We start from the raw sequence: 15,420 nt of genomic DNA, 5'->3' as shown, positions 1-15,420 counted from the left end.
TATTTCCCATCCCAGTCACTACTAACTCCTCTCCCTGCGATTGACTGGATGCAACCATCTTCTCTACTCACCTCAGAATTTGGCTCTTCCCCTGCAACTTCACAAACCTCTATTGTTCTCATTATCATCTCCGGTATCTCATTGCTCGTGTTTCCTTCATCCCGCAGCGGAGTACACTCCGTCGGCATCGGAACTTGCGAGAGAAGCTAAAACCCTAGATCGCCCTTTTTCACGCCCAGAGCAAAACGCAACGTTTTTAATTCTCTGTTTTCCTCCAGAATGCTCCATTATTTCCAAATGAATCTCAAACATGTAAAGACCTGAAAAGGACTAGAAAAGACTCTAGAAATAACAAATAAACTCTAAAACCTATACCTAAAACATAGTTAAAAACGGTAAAAATAGGGATATATCAACTCCCTCAGACTTAACTTTTGCTTGCCCTCAAGGATAACATAAAAGCCAAACCCGTGGAAGAGGTTTGAAAACACAGGAACTCCCAACATTCTCCCATCGTCTGGATCAACACTGTGATTGCTGTCACTAAAGCCATTTAACTTAATTTCAGTACATCGATTGTAGTTTAAGCCAACTGTAGTCGCCCCTTTCATATATCGTAAGCATTGCTTCATTGCCACATCATGAGATTCTGTAGGACTTTGCATGTACCTACTTAAAACTCCTACACAATATGAAAAATCCGGTCTTGTATGAAGAAAATACCTGAGGCAACCTACATTCCTTCTGTAAAGTTTAGCATCAACTTCTTTTTCATATTTAGACTTTGATGGTTGAAAATTAATATCCATAGGTGTATGAACTGGATTGCAGTCTTTCATCCCAGCTTCTTCTATAATCTTAAGCGCATAACGACTCTGGTTCAAAATTATTCTTTCACCGTGTTGTAGTACTTCTATTCCAAGATAGTATGACTATAGACCAAGATCACTCATCTCAAACTTTGAAGACATTTCTTTCTTGAATCTAATGATGAGCTCTAAACTTGTCCCTGTGAGGAATAGATAATCAACATACACAGCTACTATCATAACATGATCACTAACCTTCTTTCGATACACGGATGGCTCTTTTGAACATTTTGAATAGCAAAGTTCCAAGAGAATGTGATTTAATTTGTTGTACCACGCTCTTGGTGCTTGTCTAAGGCCATATAGAGCTTTGTTGAGCTTATAAACTTTCTCTTCTTTTCCTTCCTGTTCAAAGCCCTCTGGTTGACACACATAGACTGTTTCCTTCAGATTACCATGTAAAAACGATGTTTTAACATCTAAGTGATGTATTTCCCATCCGTGTGAAGTGGCAAGGTCAATAAGAAGTCTTATTGTTTCAATTCGTGCTACAGGAGCAAAGACTTCCTCAAAATCCACTCTGTACTGTTGTACATACCCTTTGCCACAAGTCGAGCTTTATGCTTGTTGATACTCCCATATGAATTTCTTTTAAGCTTAAAAACCCACTTTAGACCTATTTGTTTTACTCCGATTGGTAGCTCTACAAGATCTCATGTCTTTAGTTTCTCAATAAAACTAATATCTTCTTCACAAGATTGCACCCATTTCTTATGCTCTTTTACTTCATTGAAGTTTCTTGGCTCATCGTTTAAACTAAGCAATACAAACTCTCCTTCTTCATCAGTTATTAAGACATAGTCTTCAAGATACTTAGGCAGGCTTATTAATCTGTCTTTGCGATCTTCTCAAAATGGGAGCAAGACTTGTAACATTCTCCCTAGTCTCATGTTCTTCTCCTTCTTTGTGTTGTGTTACATTCTCGGTCTCTATTTCTTATGTATCATTATGTGTTTGCTCGTTATGCTCTAAAGTAATGGACTCTTGAAAGTCTTGAAGTCCATGATTTCCATAACTGTGAAACGTAATACCAAAGTTTCCATCTCCATCTTTGATCGTGTTGCTATATCTCCAATCCCATCCTTTTGCTTCATCAAAGACAACATCTCGGCTCACAACTATTTTTGTGCTTGTGGATCAAACAGTCGATATGCTTTTGATCCTAGTTTTGTCCCTAAGTGAATAAGAACTCTTGACTTGTCATCTAGCTTTCTCAGTTGTTGCTTGTCAATTTTTGCATATGCGGTGCATCCAAAGATTCAAATGTGCTCAACTATTGGTTTCCTATCTATGAAGCATTCATAAGGCGTCTTGTCTTTAAGGGATCGTGTCATGACTCTGTTAAGGAGATAGGTGGAATGTTTGATAGCTTCCCCCCATAGATAATTTGGCAAATGCATGTGTTTTGTAAATACTTCTCATCATCTCCATCAAAGTCCTATTTCTTCTTTCAACTACACTGTTTTGCTGTGGAGTGTAAGGGGCTGTAAGATGTCTTATTATACGTGATTCTTCATAGAACATGTTGAATTCATGTGACACAAACTCTCCTCCTCTCTCCGTTCTGAAAATTTGTATTCTTGCATTAGACTCTTTTTCGACCAAACTCTTGAAGTTACAAAATTTCTGAAACGTATCTCCTTTGTCCTTAAGTATGATTGTCCACATGTAGCGTGAGAAGTCATCAATAAGTACAAATATGTATTTGTTTCCTGCTCTTGTACTTGGTGTTATGGGTCCACAAAGATCCCCATGAATGAGTTATGGCTTTCTAACTGCTCTGAAAGTAGCTTCTAGTGGAAACATTCTTCTAGTTTGCTTTCCAAGTAAACAAGAGCTGCATATTTCTTTCTCGATAGTGATAGTTGGATCTCCTTGTACTAGTTCTTTATCTATCATAGTCTATATGGTTGCAAGATTTACATGACCCATTCTTGCATGCCAAGGACTTGATTCACTTATAGTAGAAAAGTACAAACGAGCTCCATATCTTAATCCCATTCTCACCTTGTACAATCAATTCTTATACCTCTCCGCTTTTACCAAAAGCTTTCCATCTTGATCATGCATCGTTAAATATTCTCCCTTTAATTTGATATCACAACCGGACTCTGTAGCTTGTCCAAGACTGATTATGTTGCTCTTCAAGTCAGGTATGTAATACACATCTTTCATTATTCTTGATCTCCCATTCACATATGTGAAAGCTATTGTTCCTTTTCCCTTTATGTATGTCAATCCTAGAGTCATCTCCAAACCTCACTTTTCCTGTTACAGATTCATCAAGTTTGTCAAAATATCTCCTATCTCCAGTCATATGATTGCTAGCTCCATTTTCGGGATACCAATACTCATCGATGTTTGTCTCAAAATTGCTAGGTACACAATTCTATCCATTCAAATAAACTACTTCATGCATCATGAGTGCATATGCTTTTTCTGTCTCTTTGATGTCCCTAGCTTCATTCTCTTGTGCTTCTTGCAACTTAAGTTATCGGTCAGGACATTGAGAGGCATAGTGACTAAGTTTGTCACAGCGAAAACATGTTATTTGTGAAGCATCTCTTCCTCCATTTCGTCTGCGACCTCTTCCTCTATAATTTCCTTTGCCACCACGTCCTCTATGCCGGAAATCTCCTTGATAATCTCGGTTTCCACTGTTTGAGTCTGAACTCGTATACATCAACTTGTTTTGATCTTCATTAGTTTCCTCTTTTGGGTCACATACACGTTCCTCATAGACTTTCATGCGACCAATAATGTCTTCAAACGTTGTGTTTTTAAGATCCAAAGCTTGTTCTAATGAGGCAATGAAGTCGATGTATTTCTTTCTTGGCAAACTATTCAGAAACTTCTTGACAAGTTTAGGGACTTCAATATTGACTCCAAGGGGTGCAGATTTTGTCGATAGTTCTGAGAGTCTTCTAGCGAAGTCATCAATCTTCTCTGCTTCTTTCATCTTCATCTTTTCAAAATCTGCCATTAGGGTTTGTAGTCTAGCTTATTTAACTCTTTCGGCTCCTACATGTCTAGTCTTTATCGAGTCCCATACTTCCTTTGCAGTTTGTAGATTCCCTACTTGTAATGTGAGAGCTTCTGGTATGGATTGGACAAGTAAACCCCTAGCCATGAGGTTCTTATCAAAGTCGGTTGTTCTAGGATCAATGGTCTCCTACATCTTATGAATTCCAAGTGTTATTTGCATACGAATTGCCCAAACTGTGTAATTGCTTAAGTTAAGCATATGACACGTAATGGATGATGGTCCATTCTCTGTTGGTTTCACTGCAACAATATCTCCCATGTTTTGATTTGAAAAACGTTTTCTTCTTTCGATTTTAGAAACGGCTCTGATACCAAATATTTTTTTGAAGGAAAGATTAAGAACACAAAAACAAAGAATATCTCTCTTTATTAGTTTAGGAAAATTCTCTCAAAATCTAAACTCTCAATCTCTCAATCAAACACTTAATCTCATAAGTTATGTCACACTTTGACATCTCCCTTATATATATCTTTGATACCATCTCCTAATCCTATTAGAACTATAATTAGATAACTCCTAACATAACTCTAGATAACTCCTAGAATTATTAGTCCTAATCTTCTTTATTTAAATATCTTATAACTCAAGATATTATCAAGCTTTATTTAAATATCTTATGACTCAAGATATTATCCAAAAATTTGCTTGTTTGGAACATGGGTGGGAATACTGCTAGCACTCTGGTTAGGATTGGGATTTTCATTCTCAATATCTGACATATGACGATGGTTATTCGTATTCTTTGATTCATCATTTGACGCACCATCTTTTCTCTTCCTCATCCTACAATATAGTATACAAAAAGGAAAGTGTGTTAATAATGAAAAACACTAAGATCTTTTCAAAAAAATCACCAAGAATGGAGTGTCTTATATTAGAAATTACTTGTAAATTCTTAATTTGCAATGATTCACGTAAGACATGGGAAGATAATGTATTCTTGAACAAAGATCAAAAGTTTTGTGTGAATGTGGTTGAGGTCTTTGTAATATTTTGAGAATCTATAATAGGTCCCTAAAATATATTGTTAAAATATTTTAATTTTTTACCGTAAATATAGGTCACAAATACAGTTGGTAACTAACATATGAATATTTAGTGTATACACTCTTATGTTTAACAAAATAATTATTGTCGAGATAGAATATCTGAATACCATAAATATAGGTACCAAAATATGACGATCACAGCTCTCTAAAATTTCTTTATACCAATAAAGAACATATACGGTCTATAAACATTGTTTATTTTTTTTGGTGAATCACCGGGGAAAAACCCCCGGAATTTATTAAAAAACTAACAGAAAAATTACAAACAAACTCGTCTTAGGCGCGCAGGCCCGTCATTATCCTCGCTCAAAAGCATAACAAGAGAAATCGGGATCTCATCAAAAACATGAAGACCCAACGACAAAGAAAACGCATGGTTAGCTAAACCGTCTGCAAGACTATTAGCTTCCCGATATACGTGAGATATACGGACTGTCCAGTCCTTTGATAAAAAGTTGTGGCACAAACGTACCAGGAAAGACAAGGGATGAGTCTCACCTATCCCTGTCTTGAGGAAACCTACCACCACCTCCGAATCCACTTCGAGCTCCAAGTGTGTAAGTTGTTTAGCCCAAGCCATATACAACCCATAATACACACCCCACAGTTCTGCTAGCGGTGCTGAACACCGCCCAATGTTAACCGCAAAGCCTCCACACCATGCACCCGCACTGTTCCTCAACACTCCTCCGGCTGAAGCTAAACCCGGGTTCCCACGTGAAGCTCCATCTGTATTGATCTTGTACCATCCCTCCATAGGAGGTGTCCAACGTATCGGTTTGTTCACTCTTAACCCCGACAGCCTGAGCTCGACTTCCCGCGAGTAAGCTATCGACACCTCCACAGCTAGGTCTTTTATGAAGCGCACCCGATCACGGCATGTTTTATTCTCCCCAAAAATATTGCTACACCGCCATTTCCATCCCCACCAAACCGCCATAGCAAACATCGTCGACCAGTCACTACCCTCTGTCATAAGACCTTGCCTTAGATTCGAGTAGAGCCACTCCAATAAGGACATAGTGAAGAACGACTGCTGCAATCTCCTTGGTACAATACGATCCCATATGCCCGACATAGCGGGACAGTCCCTAAGAACATGTAGGATTGATTCTATGCCTCCTCGACAAACTTGACAAACATCAGAATCACACAAATGCCTTCTCTTACGCTCGGAGTTCGTCATAATTGCTTGGTTCACTACCAACCAAAGAAAAACCCGTACCCGTTCCGGTGCCTGGACTTTCCACACACGCCCATACAAACTACTCATATCCTGCCTCGGAGAATCATCATTAGTCAACATTGCAAATGCTGATTTGACTGTGAAACGCCCATCTGAAGTCATTCCCCAAGCTAAACGATCATGTGCACCTGTGACACTATCTACTATCACAGCCAATAGATCAAGACGCTTATTATCAGTCACAAAAGGTGCTATTTGTGACATGTCCCAGCCTGTCCCATCTCTCCATAAGTCTCGGGCCGTACACAACATCTGAGCCAGGGAAAGAGGTACAATAGAGTCATCAGCAATAGGCGTTTCAGACAACCACCTATCCGTCCAGAACCTGATTTGTCTCCCATCTCCAATTACCCAGTGCTGTTCCCGCCAAATAACGTCCCGTAAACCCACTCCTACACTTCTCCAGGTTGAGGACCAGTTACTCTTTGCTACAGTCCAATTTCGATCATGAACATCTCCTACTTTGTACTTACTCCTCACGACTTGTGCCCAAAGACTTGAACCATCATTTAAAACTCTCCAACCTACTTTAGCTATCAACGCCTTATTCATCGCTGTGGCTGAACGAATGCCTAAACCACCCTCCCTCCTTGGTAAGCACACACGAGTCCAGGCAACTAAATGTTGTTTCTTCTTTTCCAGAGTACTTCCCCAAAGAAAGGCTCGAGACACCTTGTCCAAACCATCTAACGTCGACTGTGGCAGTTTAATAGTACTCATGGTGTGCACTAGGATTGACGTCAAAACTGCCTTGGTGAGTGTGAGCCGCCCTGCGAAGCTCAACATACGACCTTTCCAGCCTGCTAATCTCGACGAAAATCTTTTAATAACTTCCCCAAATGTCTCTTTGTTAATTCGTTTCTGCAGAATTGGCACCCCTAAATACTTGCCCAAGTCCTTCGTTGCTTTCATACCGCTCTCCTCGCTGATCCGCTTCCCCAAATCCCGCAAAACATTTTTAGAGAAGTAAATTTTTGACTTCTCTAAACTGACTTTTTGACCCGAAGCGCCGCAGAATTTCTCCAAAACTCCTCTAAGCACCCGGATTTGGTCAATAGAAGCTTCAGCAAAAAGGATTAGGTCATCAGCAAAACATATATGTGATAATCTTGGACCGGACTGAGATATCTTTATCGGTTTCCATTTTTTTGCTGCAATAGAACTTTCAATCAGATGACACAACCGTTCTATACACAGCACAAAAAGATACGGCGACAGTGGGTCTCCCTGTCGCAGCCCACGCAACGGTTTAAAGGCATCCGTCTTCTCACCATTCCATAGCAATCTCATAGAGGGACCTTCCACACATTTCATGATCCATTGAACCCAAGTTCCTGGCAGGCCTGCAGCTTTTAAAGTATCTTCCAGAAGATCCCATCGAATCCTGTCATAAGCTTTTTCCAGATCTAACTTCAGCAACATCCAGCCCTTAACCCCTTTTTTCCGCCGCATTGAATGGACCACCTCCTGTACCACCACAATGTTATCCGTACTCAATCTTCCCGGGATGAAGCTTGTTTGTGCAGGACCAATCAACTTATTTATGACACCTTTCAGTCTCCCCACCATGACCTTAGTAATCGTCTTAAATAAGACATTACATAGGCTAATGGGGCGAAACTGTGTTATCTTCTCCGGCTTCAACACTTTCGCTATCAACACCACTAACACATCATTTGTCTCCTGTGGGAAGCTCCCAGAACTGAAAAAATCCATAACAAACTTAGTCACAGATTCACCCACAACCTCCCATCCCTGCTGATAAAAAACAGGTTGGAAACCATCTGGCCCTGGAGCCTTGTACTTGCCCATACTCCGAATCGCACCTTCCACTTCTAAAGGCGAGAAAGGTTTTGTCAGAGAACTGAAATCAGCCTCTGAGAGAGCTGTAAAACCCTCCTGAGGTAGTTGTTCCACCACAGCGTCCAGGTCATCCAATGAATAGAGACGTTTATAATAATCAATGGCATGCGTTTCCAGCTCTTGCGCATTGGATAACCAACGACCATCATTATCCTGTAACATTTCGATTTGATTCCTGCGTCTCCTGATGATTGTAGATGTGTGGAAGAACTTCGTATTTCGATCCCCATGAACAAACCACTTCTCTCTTGATTTCTGCATCCAAACTACCTCCTCCTGCTCCAGAACAACGTCAAAATCCTTTAACAACTCCTCTTCTTTTTTTAAAAGATCATCGGATTGGTGGAGATCAAGCAGCTCCTGCACTCTCTTAATGTCCCCCAACAGTTTCTCTTTTTTTTTCCAGATATCTCCGAAGACTTCCTTATTCCATTGCTATAAGGTTTGCTGCAAACCTTTAAGCGCCTCAGGAGTAGAGATATCCTTATTCCACGATGTAAGCAGTAGCTCCTTAAAGCCCGGATGCGAAAGCCAGGCTGCTTCAAAGCGAAACGGCCTCCTTCCCCTATTACCGCTTACCTCCGGAGTCAACTGCACGTAGAGAGGGGCATGGTCTGATGCAAGGAAAGGCAAATGCAACACACTCGCTTCCTGCCACTTCAAACGAGCGTGAGCACAGCACAGGACCCTATCCAATCGTTTTGCCACAAAGAAACGTTCTTCTCTACCTCTTTTCCAAGTAAACTTGTTCCCTTTAAAACCCAAATCAATCAGAGAGTGATCATTAATCCATTCGCCAAATGCCAGAGAGTCACTTGACAAACGACCATTTCCTCCAGACCGTTCATCCAACCGCACTATTGTGTTGAAGTCCCCCCCAATCACCACAGGTCCATCCATACTACGGATGACATCTCCTAACCTGTCCCAAAGTCCACTTCTTCTACTGGCGGTCGGAGCAGCGTAAACAACAACGAGATTGACATTATCCTTCCCATTAACATCTTTCGCATGAATGAACTGGTCAGTTGAGTCTACTACTGAAACTTCCCCTATTCCCGTTCTCCATAATAACCATAACCCGCCACTATGACCAACCGCATCGACTCGAAAGGAGTTCTCAAAGCCCAAACCTTGACAGATCCGACTAGCTTGATCCCCTCCAGCATGAGTTTCAAAGATAGCTAAAACATCAGTAATATACTTCTTCAGAATATAACGGATTGAGCGTCTAAATTGAGGTTTATTTGCCCCCCGGCAATTCCACAATAAGCAATTCATGATTATCTTGCAAATATTAATATGAAGCACCGGGGAGAGCTGCTATGCAGATCGAGACCCAGTATTCGTCGTTGGCGATCTCTCATGGGTGACAACCACAGATCCCAACGTAATCGATCTCAGCTCCAACGCATGACTATCCATCTCTGCCGGTGGCCTCTCATGGGTGATAACCCCAGCCCCCGACAGGACCAAATTCATCCCCATTATGACTCTGTTAGGACTCGTCGGCGGCCTCTCATGGGTGACAACCCCAGGTCCCGGCGAACGTGATTTCTGCCCAACTAAATCACTCTCTGCTACCGTCGGCGATCTCTCTTGGGCGACAACCCCAGATCCCGATCGGACTATTCCCTGACCCATACACTCCTGCTCGTTGAGCGCCGTAACACCGACCTCCATTGCTGTAGCAGCACCTCCATCAACCACCGTTCTGGTCCCGTTTGTAACTCGCCCAAAACTCTCTTTCTCAACCCGTATCTGTTTCCCATTCGTCAACTTTTCATAGTCACCTTTAGTCGGACCGAACACTAAACTCCGGGTGGGCCTGTTATTTCTTACATGATTGGGCTTCGACCCATTAGCCTCTCCAGCTTTCTTATTCACTGGCCTCTTCTCTTTACTCCCTCCATACGGCCCACTAATTCGATTCTCCAACAACGCGCCAAAAACGACTGCCTTCCCTTGTTCGACACTTTGTTCTCGCGGGGCTCGGGGCTGAATATTCTCATTTTCCTTATTCGACTCTGATTGATTGGCAACTTTCCTAACCTCCTTTGTAGCCAGATCATCCGCTAACCTTCCACAACTGTTCGATAACGCAATATTCTCAGCACCCTTTCTCCGGTACAATTCCCGTCGTTGATTCCCTCCCACACCACGATCGCCGCCCGCCGGGACTCCACTATTCCTCAGCCCACTCTCTTCTCTCCTCCCTGCCTTATTGACCATAATGAAGCCATCTCCTTGTGGGACCGTATTCGCCACATCCACCTCCGAAACTCGCAACTGATTGACCACAGCAGCCGCTTGTTCAGAAAGCTCCTTCGGACAGTTGTGCACCAAATGGCCATAGATGCCACATTTAGAACAAATGTTCGTCAAGCCTTCATAGGCAACATAGTACCTATCCCCATTCACCAGCAGAGCACCTTGTAAAGGCCTTTTTAAATCCACCTCAACACAAACTCGAGCAAACCTCCCTCTCTCAAAGTGTAACATTGTAAGATCAACCTTCAGAGGTCTCCCCAGCCCTTGCGCAACACTCATCAGAATTGACTTGTGATAAAAACTCACCGGCATATCCGCAATCCGTACCCAAATTGGAGTAGTCACAATCTCATCCTTAAGTGGATTAAACTCCGGTGACCAAGCCTTCACTAAAAGACAGCTTCCGAACGCTCTCCATGGTCCCCCCGTAAGGGCTGTTAGGAACTCCTCCTCCTTCTCAAACCGGACCATAAAGAAGTGTCGAGGGAGATCCAAAACATACATCGCTCCACTCGGCTTCCACATCTCCCTCAACCTATGACTTACGGCCGCAAGCGAGACTTTCCGGCCTAGCACTTTCACAAACATGCACTGCTTCCACAAACCATTCATAGCATCAATGACCTCCTGCCCTATAGTGATTACCGGCTCCCCATCAACACCATTCGGGAACTTCAGTGTCACTCTCGATTTAACAAACTCATCATCTAAAATCTCCTCTGGAATCGGCATCCCTCCCAAACCAGTCCCAATGACTTTCCGAGCCCACGACTCCGGTTTATCAGGGGGGTCCTCCGGTGGCCTATCTTTCCCTCCGACATCCACCATAGTGGCGTCTTGACCATGCATCAAAACCCTAGAATCGCCTCCCGCAGACATCACTTTTAACATTCCTTTTAAATTTGCTTTATAAACATTGTTTATTGCCTGCATATTAGTGACTTTATTTCAATCTTTGAGATAAATTTATGGAGCTAAACTGACAATTTGTGTTAACTATAAATATATGCTTTTAACAGCTTAGATCAAGTCACATTAAACTACTTAGTGTAGAGAGTTGTTTTCCCCTAATCATAAATACTATCTATTTTGTATATATATTTTTACTGTAAAATATAATCGTTTTCTCATTTATAGGTTGATAAACAAACAATAGGAGATGGAAAAGATGGGCAGTGTTCTCAGGGAAAGGAAAATGTCAGTTAATTTTTCTTATAGCATATCTCGAAAATAAAAGTAACAGAGAATCTTTTTAAAATAGAAGATCTTATTGATGAAAGTGGTAAAAAAAAAAAAACGAACCTAGGTTGACTACTAATCAGAGTAAATCATTTACTCTGATATACCCTAAGTAGGCATTATTAAATAAATATCAAAAGAACAGAACACCAAGATATGCTTGAAAAAAACAAAAACATGAGTATCTTCTCTCCGACATAAGTTTGTCTCCAATGAGCTATTGGAAAAGCCACAATCAAAGTGCAGCGCAATTTGGTTCATTGGAAACAGGATTCTCTTTTCCTACATCATTTTCCCCCATTATTCTTCTTGTCTTCTTCCTTTCCAAGCTCTGTCTCGTTATTGCCATCAAATTTCTCCAACTTTATTGGTTTCAAGCATGTCTTCTTGGTAATGGAACATCTCTCCACGGATGTATCCTCCACAGCTATCTTGGAAGATGGAGTAGTCATGCCAGATACTAACATTTCACTACTGCTGTTAGTGAGCAGGTACATTGCCTGAAAGGATTCAAAGTTTTAGTAAATAGTTATAATATGTAGTACAAAACACAACTGAAATAGAGTTTAACCTCAGTGCCTGAGATGAGCTGAGAAAGATTGATTGTTCCCTCTGAGTCATTGGGATGCTTGATATAGCTCAAATTGCCTTAAGCTTACTCACTCTAATAAGAGATCGTCGTTAGCACTGGGTCGAATTCCATTGAGCTCTCGATGTTCCCACAATAGACTTATTATGTTTTCAAATAAGCTAGATAAAGTAAATGAAAGTAAAAGACAATAAAGCAAGTAAATGAGTTGTAAATTCAAGAGATTAAAGCGTCGGGTCAAAGAAATTGTCTCGGGAGATAAATAAATTGTAGATCTACCTAATATTAGGATTGTTATCACACCGTTCTCGAACTCAAACAATGATTTTAGGGTAACCGGTGGTTTTCCGCGAAACTCTCTATACTTAGAGCTAAGATAACCGGAGAAGCCAAGAAATCCTATACTAAAGCATGCATTATTATCAAGTTTGATTAGTTCACCTAGTATCTAAATCAGATCCCTTCTATGAGCCTACCTGTTCTTTCTCAAATGCCTAGGCTCATCTATGATAGTTCAAATAACAAGTACCTATGGTGGGCATACCTATTATCTAATATCAAGTTATAGGTGATCAATCTAAAACTAACAATAAGAATAATCAAGATGAAGAAATCTAAGAATAATCCTAAGGGGGTTTGGATCTACTAATCCATCTAAATCCCTATTGAGACTCACTAAACCCAACAAGGTGATTACTCAGACATGATAACAGAAACACAAATCATAATCTGAATAGTTTGCATTGATGAATTAGAAATAGAGTAAAAGGAGTTCAGAATCCTCTCTACAGGGATTGGATTCTTCTCTCTAAAAGTGTATCTCAATATAAAAAAAAAAAGCTTAAGAAAACATAGGTCTAACAAATGACCAAATAATTAAGTATATCAGTGACTAAAAACATGCAGGGACTACTTTGCAAATAAGGAAAACTTCAAGGCTTCTCAAAGACTTGGCAGAAATCAGAAATTAGCCGAAATAAGGGTGTCGATCGACATAAGTGTGGTGTCGATCGACACCATCGCGTGAAAAACGTTTTTGATAATCTTCATTGCTGAAAAGCCTCAAAAAATCTATATTATGCTTCATAGCTCCAAAATGTGTAAGTGCACCTGAAATGAATTAAATCATACGAAAAAGACTAGAAAGACTCTAAAAACCATTCTGAAACTATGTTAGAAATGAGTAAAAACCAGGACATATCAATCCTCTATCTTCACATTGTCAACACCTGACAAGACCTTACCAACCCTGTAGGTATCATTACTTCCAGAAAAATTGTCATTCTCAACACACACAAGTAGCAGTTTTTTTAGGATCCTTCATCTGAATTACAAATGACACAATATAAGAATTTAATGATAAAATTTTAAAATGACAATCTTGTTCTGTATTGTTATTACTCACATCATCATCATATACGCCATCTAGAAGATCATATGTTGAATAACTAACAATCTCTGTGGCAGCTCCATCAAACAGAATACATTGAATATCTCCTATATGATCTATGACTCCAACATGCAACTTAAACCTTTAACCAAAAGTTTGGTTATTTAGTTTCTTAATCACCGTAAATTGTATGAATAAGAGCGAGATGTCCTAAACAAGAATGAGACCACGAACCTTGGAATCACTTATGTTATGTTAAGGTTGCATTTAGGACACCAGAAGGTAGGCTTTTTTTAGTTTAACAGCAATGGTGGTATCGTTATTCTTGTTCATCTCAAGTTTCTTGCTGCATTTCTTGCATCCAACATAAAACCAACCCATATCACCATCTATTTTAAAGATGGTGCACATTATCTTGCATTTCTGAGCCTGAATACATGCAAAAGTATTAGAAAATCATCTGATAGAATCTTAATTCCAGAGTAACATTAAACACACTATAATAGTTAATTTGTCTACCTCAGTGAAATTAAGTAAGCAGGCAATAGATTTTTTAGGATAGTGCTCGAAGTAATCATCACTTCGAACAGACAATTCAAGCTTTGGTTTAGTCTCGACAATTGTGAGTTCAAGACCATCCTTTGGCAAACTGTATTTACAACAAGACCATGAAATCACCAACTTAAGTATACTTAGATGTGGATATCATTTTTATAAGGAAAACACATAGTATAGGCTTAGTGATTACTTGTTTTTAAAGACTTCCACCTCTAAATACTCTGGATTAATGACGACAACTGAAGCATCAAAACCATTTGTAATCTGGTTCTCCCTTGTTACATATGAAACAAAAATGTAAAACATGGTAAAGGTAAACTTTTCTTCATAAACATTAGTAAATCGATTTAAGATAGTTGTTAGCTATTACCTCTAAAAGTACTGATTGTTGCAAACCTAATTAGGCAAACAACAATTTCACCATTTGAACCAAATCCATGCATTAAACAGTTCTACTCGAATCCTGACCACCATGTAATTCCCCACTAGCCCACACAACATCCTAGATTCCATACCAAAGCACTCAACTATATCCACTAGGCTATCATCGTTGGATCTCATCAATCAAGTTAATGTTTAAGAACCTTTTAGACTCATTCCTGTACTATACCATAACAAATCGACCATTCATTTTCTTTATATTTATGGCACTGTTTCTCTCCCCTAGACTTATTCCTTTTAGAGAGTAAACAAAGGGAAACTCGCATACTAGATTGACACCCTCGGCATTTTTCCAACCTTTGTAATTGATCATTTCAAACAATGTATAATAATGGGGTCATAGGAAACATTCCTACCCCTATAGACTGTCTGAAAATCCTTTCAATATCTCATGTATTATTTTTATTTTATTTTTATCAAGGGAGAGGTATACATTCTTTTATCACATTGGTCGACTTATCAGGTATGAACAAGGAGTCAAGTCCCACGAACACTAATCGTTTTGATGAGGTAAAAGGAAGAGCAGTGAGATTAGCTCCAGCCTTTGTGGATAATGTTGGGAATGGATGTCGTTAAGTTTGTTGGTTGGCTTTCTGGATTTTCTATTAGTCAGATTGATTTGAATCTGCAATAAACTCGAGAGATAGATCATAATTTCAGACAAAAGTTTTGACTCAATAAAACAACTATCTAAGTTAGAATGATACAACTGACTCATAAGAAAAGAAAAGACGAAGTTAGTAACTGACTCCCCCAGACTTAAATAACATTGTCCCCAGAGTTATTAAGCTGGTGGTATCGATCGACACCCTGGTCGTTTGTGCATAGCTTTGCGAATTCAGCTCATTGTTGTAGAGCT

The 15,420-nt window shown here is 40.0% G+C and overlaps 3 pseudogenes across 3 annotated transcripts; all 3 read right to left on the bottom strand.

Annotated features, from left to right (window-relative positions):
• Positions 1 to 482: 482 nt before the first annotated feature.
• Positions 483 to 4,099, bottom strand: AT3G32112 (annotated as a pseudogene; the record flags this gene model as incomplete). Its single annotated transcript has 1 exon — positions 483 to 4,099.
• Positions 4,100 to 5,223: 1,124 nt separating this feature from the next.
• AT3G32110 lies at positions 5,224 to 11,223 on the bottom strand (annotated as a pseudogene; the record flags this gene model as incomplete). The annotated part of the gene is made up of 1 exon: positions 5,224 to 11,223.
• Positions 11,224 to 13,317: 2,094 nt separating this feature from the next.
• On the bottom strand, positions 13,318 to 14,794 carry AT3G32095 (annotated as a pseudogene; the record flags this gene model as incomplete). The annotated part of the gene is made up of 1 exon: positions 13,318 to 14,794.
• Positions 14,795 to 15,420: the final 626 nt, after the last annotated feature.

This window comes from Arabidopsis thaliana, chromosome 3 (assembly GCF_000001735.4).
Source record: "Arabidopsis thaliana chromosome 3, partial sequence".
Taxonomy (NCBI): domain Eukaryota; kingdom Viridiplantae; phylum Streptophyta; class Magnoliopsida; order Brassicales; family Brassicaceae; genus Arabidopsis; species Arabidopsis thaliana.
Note: the sequence above shows the minus strand (reverse complement) of the source record. Positions and strands in the feature narration are given on the sequence as shown.